A 10,426-nucleotide genomic window follows, 5' to 3' on the forward strand; every position below is an offset into this window, starting at 1 on the left:
AGGGGGATTGCTCGTCAGGGCGGCACACGTATCTACCCGGAGATTTCTCACACAAAGACAAACATTTCATACTCACGTGAACCACACTAATTTTCAACCAAAGACTAATATTTAGGATTTTAAATAAATAGGACAAACACAGCTTGATTGAGACCACATTTTAACTTTTTATTTAGATTTTAACGGTGCACATCAACCAGAGCTTTTGCACCTAGATTTTTGTTACAGACAATTTAGTATCTTCAAAACTACGGGTACTATCGAAATATTTTTTTATTCATCCCCTAAAGTACTGTCCACAAAGCAATTTTCAACAAAGTTTGATTAATTTTACAATCCCGTTATTGCAGGATTGGGTTCGTAAGTTTGACAATTTTGGAAAAAGAAGACAACAACTTCCTTCGTTGCTGTGCACCCTTAAGACTTTCAATAATTTTAAGAACTTTTAGGGGTAATAAATTAAGGGAAAGACGGGGGATTTGTTTTAATGTGTATTTGTGTACGTTACTTGCATGCATGCGTTTTATCGTTGGGATCCTGATGCTCGGTGGCCGGCTTGTTGCGTCGCTGTCTTGGCTGCTGCTGCTGGTCGGGTTCCGGAACAGGAGGGAACGAACGGCGGGTCCGGTTGGACCGCCGAGAGGGCGTCTTCTTCTTGGCTTCGCCCCAGAGGGCCACAGGTTGGTGTCGGCGCGGTCTCAGAAGGAGACCGCCAAAACACGTGATCGCGGACCCTATTTGTAGCGGAGGGTCGAGTTCGCGGGTCCGGAGGGTGGTGCACGCGCGAAAGGGGGGGAAGTGGTCGATCCGAGCGAGGTACCACTGGGGAGTCTATGACTCGGGGGCTGGCCAACAGGTTTGACGGTGTGCCGCTTGGCACTCAGCACCGCAGTGCTTCGTGCGGCCAGTCCCGACCACTTCACTTCACTTCACTGCAGGTTCTGTCTTTGCACCACGCTCGCTCGGATCCGTACGAGATGACCGGAGGGACCTAACTCGGTTAGGAATTTTTAACGTGTTGTGGTGTCCTTCTAACCGTCCGTGGTGCCGTCACACTCCGATCCGTACTTTTAGGCTAGTTGATTTTAATTTGTCGTGGCACTTCACTGTTTTGTAATCAACGTTTTTTTTTGTGTAAATTTTAATTAGATTTTTCAAATTCACACGCGAACTATTCTTCCCGTGTCGTGTGGTGACGGACGATCAAGCGGGGCGATCACTGGTCTTCACCACTCCGGACCGAAAAAGCAAAAGAGGCCGACACCATCGTCTGCGCCCGTATTTATGCGCCGCCTAGCTGTTCCCTCCAGAACTGTTTCCTGTTTTGCCACAGGGATCGGTGACAGCTCGATGACACTGACGTACGGTGATGATGATGGTGTTCGCAGGGGTGGGGATTAACAATATTCAAATGGGTTGGTGTCCCAGATACAAAAGGCCTTTTTCCCTAAAGTCGACTATTTTGGTAATTTAATTGCATGCTAATTTTGAATAATAAATAGGTAATAAATAACAGAAAACAAATAGATAAATAAATAATTTAATAAATAACAAAACTCCTAAATCTGAAAGACACCAACCTGGACGCTCAATAAACATGAAATATTATATGTTCAAAGTGTAAACACAGAACAACAAATACTGCACATTTAAACATTTACTGACAATATTTTACAATCTTCCTTTTATCAAGCTGGTTTGGTGTGGTTCGAGTATGATTTTATTGAAACCGATTTTCAAAAGGTTACAATCTTCCCGGAGTCGGGGTAAAAAAAAATGACAAAGTTATTTTTTTTTTGTTTTAATGTTGTTGGCTGATGAACTGTGTTGAATCTGGAAGGATCAATTACAAGATTGGTATGTTTTCGATGTTGTCTATCGTTAAAACATAAAACATTTATGTCTGTGTTTACTTTACTCATTAATGAGTGGTGGTCCTTAATTCTGACAAATCACAATGATTTAGTGAAGCAGAGCTTTCCTTCAATGGTACCAATCACTTTAACTAAATCAATGATTTGGCTGAAGCTAAGGATCCGAGCAATGTCTAGATGTGTATGTGCCTAGAATAACAAATTATAAAAAAAAAAAACCAATCATTAAAATATTGCCCGTGAGTTTACTTTACTCTTTGATGAGTGGTGGTCCTTAATTCTGAAAAATCACAATGATTTAGTGGAGCAGAGCTTTCCTTTAATGGTACCAATCACTCTAACTAAATCAATGATTTGGCTGAAGCTAAGGACTCGAGTAATGTCTAGATGTGTATGTGCCTAGAATAACAAAAAAAATAACTTTGTCATTTTTTTTTCTCCCAACACCGGGAAAATTGTAACCAGTTTATCTTGGTCACAATCATCTTTACACTTTACCATTACACAACTTGAGTAGAAAAAAAAATTGTAAATAGAGTTAGTCAAAATTGTCAGTAAATGTCTGTGTATTTATTGAACGAGTTTCTCCGTGTTTACATGTTCGAAACTTTGTTGAATAAATATTCAATAGCCGAATGGTTGGTGTCTTTTGGTGTTATTCATTTATTTATTCCTATTAGTTCAACTTATTTATTGCTTGCAATTATTAAAATACCTATATTCATTTTCCTATTAAATTTGTTACCCATCCCTATACACTGAGTCGACATTCATTTAAACCAACACACCAACCTAAACATTGTGATCGCTGTGATGTTCGAGCTTCTACTGTTGTCATCAGTCATCGCCAGTCTGTCATCGCCAGCTGTCAGTGTCATCAAGGGGAACCGGACGTTGAGCTCGAACACGCGGGATTGGCGTTTGGCAAAAAAGCTATAAAAGCCGTGAACGCCCTGGTATAGCTCTCGAATTTTGACCAGCTAGTTAAGTCCGGAGGAGTGAAGAACCGGTAGCCGCCCAATTCATCCGTCACCAAATGAAAAGGGCGTAGTTTCGCAGATTTTCTTAAATCTAAAAAGTTAAAACTTAAAGCTAGTGCCGTTAAAAACAGTGAAACGTTACACGATTAAAATCTAGCTTAAAAACAATTAGTACGGGTTCTGTGAAGTCCACCACGTTAAGCCTAGGTGACCTGTGTTGAAGACACACCACGGTGAAGTAGATCCTGGCTGAGCCATATACTTCCGGAACCGTAACGTACGCCCGACCCGAGTGAGAGTGGTGGACAGTGCATGCGGAAGAAAAGTGGTCTGAACAGGGCGCGTGAAGTGTTGCGACACGAATCGCATGAGTGTAACGTCCGTCAAATCTGGAACCCTGTTCGAACTGGTGTGTCCTCGCTCGGGTCTAGACCACGAAGATAGTGCGCGCGTGTACCACTCCCCGGACTGCGGAACGAACCGCCATCCGTAACCATATGGCAAGCTACCAAAAACTGTAAGTTTTCCCTTGCCAAGTGTGGGAAAGTGGCCCTGCGGGGTGAAGCATGAACGTGTCCGGTGGCAGCACCGAGGAAGCCATCGGTGTGACACTGGCGATGACCCGAAGGAGATCACCAGGCGAGCAGCAACATCAGTAGCAGCAACGGCCGCAACGTGACCCTTAGCGTCTACCATGCTGAGGTTTTGTTAAATAAAATGCGCAAGTACTAGTAAATCCCCCTTTTCTTTCCCTTCCTGGATCAGTTTTCCCCTTGTTACCCATGATTACTCCCCAATAAACAAAAATGTATGGTCTAAATCTATTTCAAGTTGTGTCGTCTTTTCTTTAAATGTTGTTCAAAGAGATCTTGTTCCAGCTAATTTCCTCTGATAAAATGACGTTTCCGGTAAGTGTAAAGTGAAAGATTTGTAGTTTGTGTAGAAATCTCCGGAAGACACGTGCCGCCCTATGGAGCAATCCCCCTAAGGGACTCCATGTGCTCATCTCATATTTAACCCCAGAATAGTTAATTACTATCACTTTGCTGATGCATTAACTTTCTCCAACAATAATCCATATGCCTCCGTAGTATTCAAAGTATTCGAATTTATCTCGCATCGTTTCTCCAAATTTTCATGGTATAGTTTTTGTATTTTACTTTCTTTCAAATAACTAGGTTCTAATTTTCTCTTTAATTTTCTGTTTTCATTTGATTTAGCAGAACATCCCCATTTCACTACCACCCTTATTGCTTTGTGATCGGTTCTAACAGTGGTCCATGACGCTTGAATATAATCAATTTCAAACAATGCATCTACGCTTATCACAACGTGATCAATTTGTGATTCATATGTTCCATTTGACCAAGTTGTGAGAAGCGTTTTACCAAAATTCATTGAACATATTCTCATTCTATGCATTCGTAAAAACATTTTCATGAAATCTCCGTTTTCATTCGATAGTTCATGTCCTATGTATTCTCCTAGATATTCCTTTTCTCCTTCTTCAATATCAACCCGTCCAATTTGAGAATTGAAATCACCCAAAATTATCATTTTGTTTTTCTTAGGATTTCCATTCACGTCCTAACTTCCTAGCTCAGCATAGAAACTGTTTGCATTATCGTTAGGAGCATGCACATTTACTATTACTAGTTCATTTCCATTCTCATCTCTAATTATAGCTGACATTATGTTCTTATTCACATTCTTAGTATCAGTAACTGTAATTTTCGAATTTTTGTTTCGAAGAACAGCAAGTCCTCTAGAATTATTTGATTGTTTCCTATCTGAGATAATCCATTCATAATTAGGGGTGTTAATTTGACTTCCGCTCACGTTCACTTCCTGTAAGACTGCCACGTGAATTCCAAATATACTTAATTCTGCATCGATTTCAATCCTTTTATCATTTCTACAACATCCTCTCACATTCAGAGATGCAACTTTAATAATTTCTTCTCGTCCTTTTCTAACATATTCAGATTGGCGATCATTATTTTCTTTCTTTCTATCAAACTGTTGTATCCGAGGGTGGCGGAGGCAAGGCGGGACGGAAATCAAACTAGTTGCAGTTATTAACTATATTAAAAGTACTTGTATTTAACTAATAAGTGCACTGCAAGTAACGAGCACGTTCTTTCTCTGTTTGCTGTTGTGAGTAGAATGACGTTTGTCGTCAGCGCGGCAACTCGGTCGCGGAGCGCACCGTCAGGTGTCAAACGGGTGGTGACACTCCCGACGCGCAGTGTTGCCAAGGTATGACAACTCTCCCCCTCGTCGATGTGACTTCCGGTATCGTTCGATGGCAAGAATATGAAGTAGTAGAAGTAACCGTACGCATTCAGTCGTTTTGCTCCGTGAGCAGCAGCAGCAGTAATCAAACAATCTCGAATGTGCCGGGCACGTCCGGCGGCAATTGCTCCCCGAGCAGTAGTAGTAGTTTTGTAGTAGTAGTAGTTGTTGCTGGGCACGTCCAGCGTAGCTTCGCTCCGTGAGCGGTTGGACTTGGCGCAAATGCCAATCCGCAAGTTGGTCTTGTAGACCGCACGCAAGAATCATCTTAGTAGTCGGTACCCTTACCGACCGCAGCATTGAGCATGCGATTGAGATCGCAACGCATCTGTAGCAACCATTCGCGCCCCAGCAATGGGTGCTTCGCTGATTCGACGACGTACAAGGGCAATGTGAACAGATCACCATCCGAATCTACATCGACCATCGACCTCCCCAGCACGTTGATGGTTGCACCGCAGTAACTTACCAGGTGGTCACTGGTTGGAACGAGCTTCAGGTGCGGGAAGTGGCACTGCTGGTCCGAAGCACTGATAACAGAAATGGGCGAACCGGTGTCCACTTCGAAGACCAGCTGCTTCCCATTGACCCGCAGCTGCAGCAGGAACTTGGCCGCCGAGTCTCGCTCCTCCTCGACGTGAAAAATCTCCTGTACGTAGATGGGTTCTTCGCTTGCAAACACCTCGTCGATGTTGTGCGTGTCCTTGTTCTGCTTCGTCGCTCTCTCCTTCTTCCGGCACACCCTCTCCAGGTGTCCCTTGGTCTTGCAGTAGTTGCAAACTGTAGCATAGTACTTGCACTCGTTTGCCAGGTGATCATCATCACCGCACCGGTAACACAGCTTCGCATCGCTCGCAGACTACTTGTTGGAATCGTTCGCCGTCTGCTTCGCCGTCCTCTTCTTTGCAGCCAAATGCTCGACGTGGTGCAGTTCCGAGCTCGTCCCGGAACCTTGCATTTCGTTTGTTCCCCGGTGGGACATTTCCATACCGAAAGCGGTGTCCTTCGCCTTCGCCAGCGTCAGGTCTCGAATTTCCAGCAGCCGGGATTGGACGACGCGGTTCTGGATTCCGAAAACGAACTGGTTCCGGATAGCGTTTTCGAGATGGTTGCCGAAATTGCATGTCAGGGCCAGCTTCTCGAGATCCGTGACGTAATCCTGCAGCGACTCGTTCTCCTGCTGCTTCCGGCTTTTGAACTTGAAGTTCTCCAGTATTTCGAGTGGCGCCGGGCTGTAGTGTGCCTGCAGGAGCGTCACAATCTGGTCGTAGGTTTGATCCTCCGGCGCAACGGCATTCAGCTTGTTGCACAACACGTCATAAGTGGTACCTCCCATGAAGTGCAGTTCCCGCTTGTCCGCCTCCGCAACCTTGAAGATCCGGAACGACACCTCCAGCCGTTTGACCCAACGATCGAATTTCGTTGCGGCCGGGTTGAATGGTTCGAACGCGAACGTACGTGGCGCAGCAGTCGCCGCATTTTCCTCCTCCAGCACCATTGTACTTTCAGGTTCCGCAAAAAAAAATCCTTATTTTTCTCGCGAATCCACTACCTCGTCGCCAACTGTTGTATCCGAGGGTGGCGGAGGCAAGGCGGGACGGAAATCAAACTAGTCGCAGTTATTAACTATATTAAAAGTACTTGTATTTAACTAATAAGTGCACTGCGAGTAACGAGCACGTTCTTTCTCGGTTTGCTGTTGTGAGTAGAATGACGTTTGTCGTCAGCGCGGCAACTCGGTCGCGGAGCGCACCGTCAGGTGTCAAACGGGTGGTGACACTCCCGACGCGCAGTGTTGCCAAGGTATGACACAAACATTTTCTCAACACTATCTATCTGTGGTTCTCCATTTCTAAAGAACATAAATATCTTTACTTCTTTCTCATTTTCATTCCGATCCGGTTCGTATTCTTTAATGTCCTGTCCCTCCGTCACCACAGACATTTTCCTCCCAATCATACAACACATATCCTTCCATAATGAATCACAAGGATTTAACAAATAGTCATCTCCTTGTTTCCAGCCCAAAAACCTCTTAAGATCTGTTAATAAAGCTTTTGGAAGACTGTTAAAAATAGCAAGATTCGGATTAATCCCGCTCAATTGATGACTTATCGCATGCAGGTAACTGTAAATATTCCACTCCATTCGAATCACTCTCATTCTTATTGAATTCTGCACCACCCAATAACCTTGTCCAACCTTGAATTTAACATTCTCTCATTCCAACTGCCTTCAATCATTGTACTCCTATCCATTCCTCCCATAAACTGAGAGTGTCCCTGTTCAATCGAAACCTCACGACCATCCAACAGCCTCAATCTATTTCCTTCCTCTTCTCCAATATCAACCCTACACCCAACTGGCAGTCGCATGATTGTGATGCATGGCGGCATGAAAGTATATCAGAATCTGCATGAAATCTGTCCTCATGCATTTTTTGCGATATAGGAGTATGACATTTTTGCCCGTTACCGACAATTATCGACATTACTGACGGCTTTTTGGTTGTATTTCACAAAAAAAAAACACTTAGCAGAACGAGGATTGAACCACCAACTTCTTGGTTATTGATCCGACACGCTACCACCGCGCCATGGACACTTGATGAAACGTGAGCGAAAGAGCACCAAAATATGCTTCTCTTTGGAGTGTTGCTCGGGGACGGGCCAGCATTATATGTGTTGGTGAGAACTGCAGATCGCTGAAATGTTTACACGCGGGCAAAAATGATCAACGGGCTTGCTGCAAAAAATGTTATAAAATATGACATTTTCTGCAGCAAATCCAATGTTGCAGATTTTGAGATATATTTTTCCTTTGGGTGTATCTACTGCGATTCCACTATACTTCTCAAGCTGCCCCTGTTTTACCAAATCGCCTTTTCCAACACAGTCATTCAGCAATACTCCACCCAGCACAGTCGATTTCCTACGCCCACCAAAATCATCCAACAACCTCAAACTCCTACCTTCCTCCCCTTCAATACCACCACAATCCACGTCCATTACTCCCTGCTTCTCAAGCTGTTCCTGCTCCGCTGAGTCGCCTTTTTCAACACATTCATTCAGCAATACTCCACCCACCACAGTCGATTTCTTACGCCCACCAAAATCATCCAACAACCTCAAACTCCTACCTTCCTCCCCTTCAATACCACCACAATCCACGTCCATTACTCCCTGCATCTCAAGCTGTCCCTGCTCCAACGAATCGCCTTTTCCAGCACATTCATTCAGCAATATTCCATCCTGCACAGTCGGGTCCTGCTCAACCGATTTCCCACGCCCACCACAATCATCCAACAACCTCAAACTCCTACCTTCCTCTCCTCCAATACCACCACAATCCACGTCCATTACTCCCTGCGTCTCAAGCTGTCCCTGCTCCAACGAATCGCCTTTTCCAGCACATTCATTCAGCAATATTCCATCCTGCACAGTCGGGTCCTGCTCAACCGATTTCCCACGCCCACCACAATCATCCAACAGCCTCAAACTCCTACCTTCCTCTCCTCCAATACCACCACAATCCACGTCCATTACTCCCTGCTTCTCAAGCTGTTCCTGCTCCGCTGAGTCGCCTTTTCCAACACATTCATTCGGGTAATTCTCCGCCAACTCACACAGCAGTTGCCCCGACCCCTCTTCGATTTACGTGAAACTTTGTCCTAAGGGGTAACTTTTGTCCCTGATCACGAATCCGAGGTCCGTTTTTTGATATCTCGTGACGGAGGGGCGGTACGACCCCTTCCATTTTTGAACATGCGAAAAAAGAGGTTGTTGGGGCCGAAACGATGTGTGACCCTTAAGGACCCCATTCTGCACTCGCGTTGCACACGACAAGAGAATAGATTCTCTTGCTCTTTAGAATTGCACACGGCCCCAAGAAGATCTCCCCAACTGCGCTATTGTTCGACCCAATCCCTATTGTTTTTGTATAGATCCCCTAAGCTATATAAACCCCGACCGAACCTTGTAAAAGCCTCTTTCTGCAATAAAACGCCACGTTGGCAACTAGTCGTGACCCCGCTCGACCTGATCGCTATCCACCATCCGGAAGTAAGTATTTCCTATACAGTCCACTTGCCTTTCCTTCACTGGACTGGGCCCGAAGAGGTGTCTGGCGTAGACATTTTTGGTCGCCTTCGAGCCGGATTCATTCCGGCGGCCTCGAAGCGAACTTCCGCTCTTCACGAGCACTGGACTGGCGCGGTGTGGAGCTTCTGTGCGAGCCACCGTCGCTCCCGCGAGGCCTGTGGTTGCCTCACCCGGGTGGATATCGATCCGGTGTCGACCGGAAGTACATAGTGAAAGTGAAAAGAACTAGAAGTGTTGCGTTTACGGTCTGACGAGGTCGTAGACGAATCAAGTGCCGGTCTATCCCAGATACCCCGTCCAGCTCAGCGGAGTGGTCGGAAGAGCACGTGTTTCCGTGCTAGTGAGAGTGATAAGTGAATCGGATTCATTCCGAAAGCCCCCGAAGCTCATCGGAGCATTCGGAAGAGCACGTGGTTGCTGCAAGTGTTGGACGGTCAAGCGTGGCCGTACCGGATTCATTCCGGACTCCCCAGAAGCCCCGAAGGTCGTTCGGAAGAGCACGGTGGTGAGCTTTGGTGAGCCACCGTCGCTAGTGAATAGTGGAAAAAGAAAAGTGAACCAGTTCCGGCTTGCTGTTGTGTTCCTGAATCGGTGTGGACCGTTTCGCGTTTTCCCAGGTTTCTCGATAAAACCTGAAGCACGTTGTCGACCCACGCGACGTTGGCGCGTGTAGCTCTGCGTGAACAGTGTATAGACAAAAAGTGAGCAAAAAAGTGATCCCTGAACAAGCGTTGAAGAACGAAGAGCGAAAAAGTGTGCAACGGCCGCCATTGCTGCGCGGATAACGTGGCGCGGTCGCTGAAAGTGTGTGGTTCCTGAGCAGTATCCTACCCGATGCGCGCGGTGCAGAAGCCGCCATTTTGTTGCCGCCATCGCTGAGCAAGCAAGCACGTGGCGTCTCAAACTGCTAGCGCTGGTCAACCTAGCGGTACGGTAAACCAACCAGCTGTTCCTGAAGATCCTGGACAACCTGCTGCACGCTCCCACTCGCCGTTTCCCCGGGTTTGGCGTCAAAACCCTCACGAGCACGTGGCAGTCACAGAGGAGTATTCGTAAGTTGGTTTGGAGCGGCTGAGGTGAGTGATACATACGATTTTTGTTGGTTTGGAGCGAGCGAGTGAAGGATGTCGAAGCTACGAGAACTGTCGACGCTCGTGCGCGTCACTAGAGCTTCCAT

This window comes from Culex pipiens, chromosome 1 (genome assembly GCF_016801865.2).
Source record: "Culex pipiens pallens isolate TS chromosome 1, TS_CPP_V2, whole genome shotgun sequence".
In the NCBI taxonomy this organism is placed as follows: Eukaryota; Metazoa; Arthropoda; class Insecta; order Diptera; family Culicidae; genus Culex; species Culex pipiens.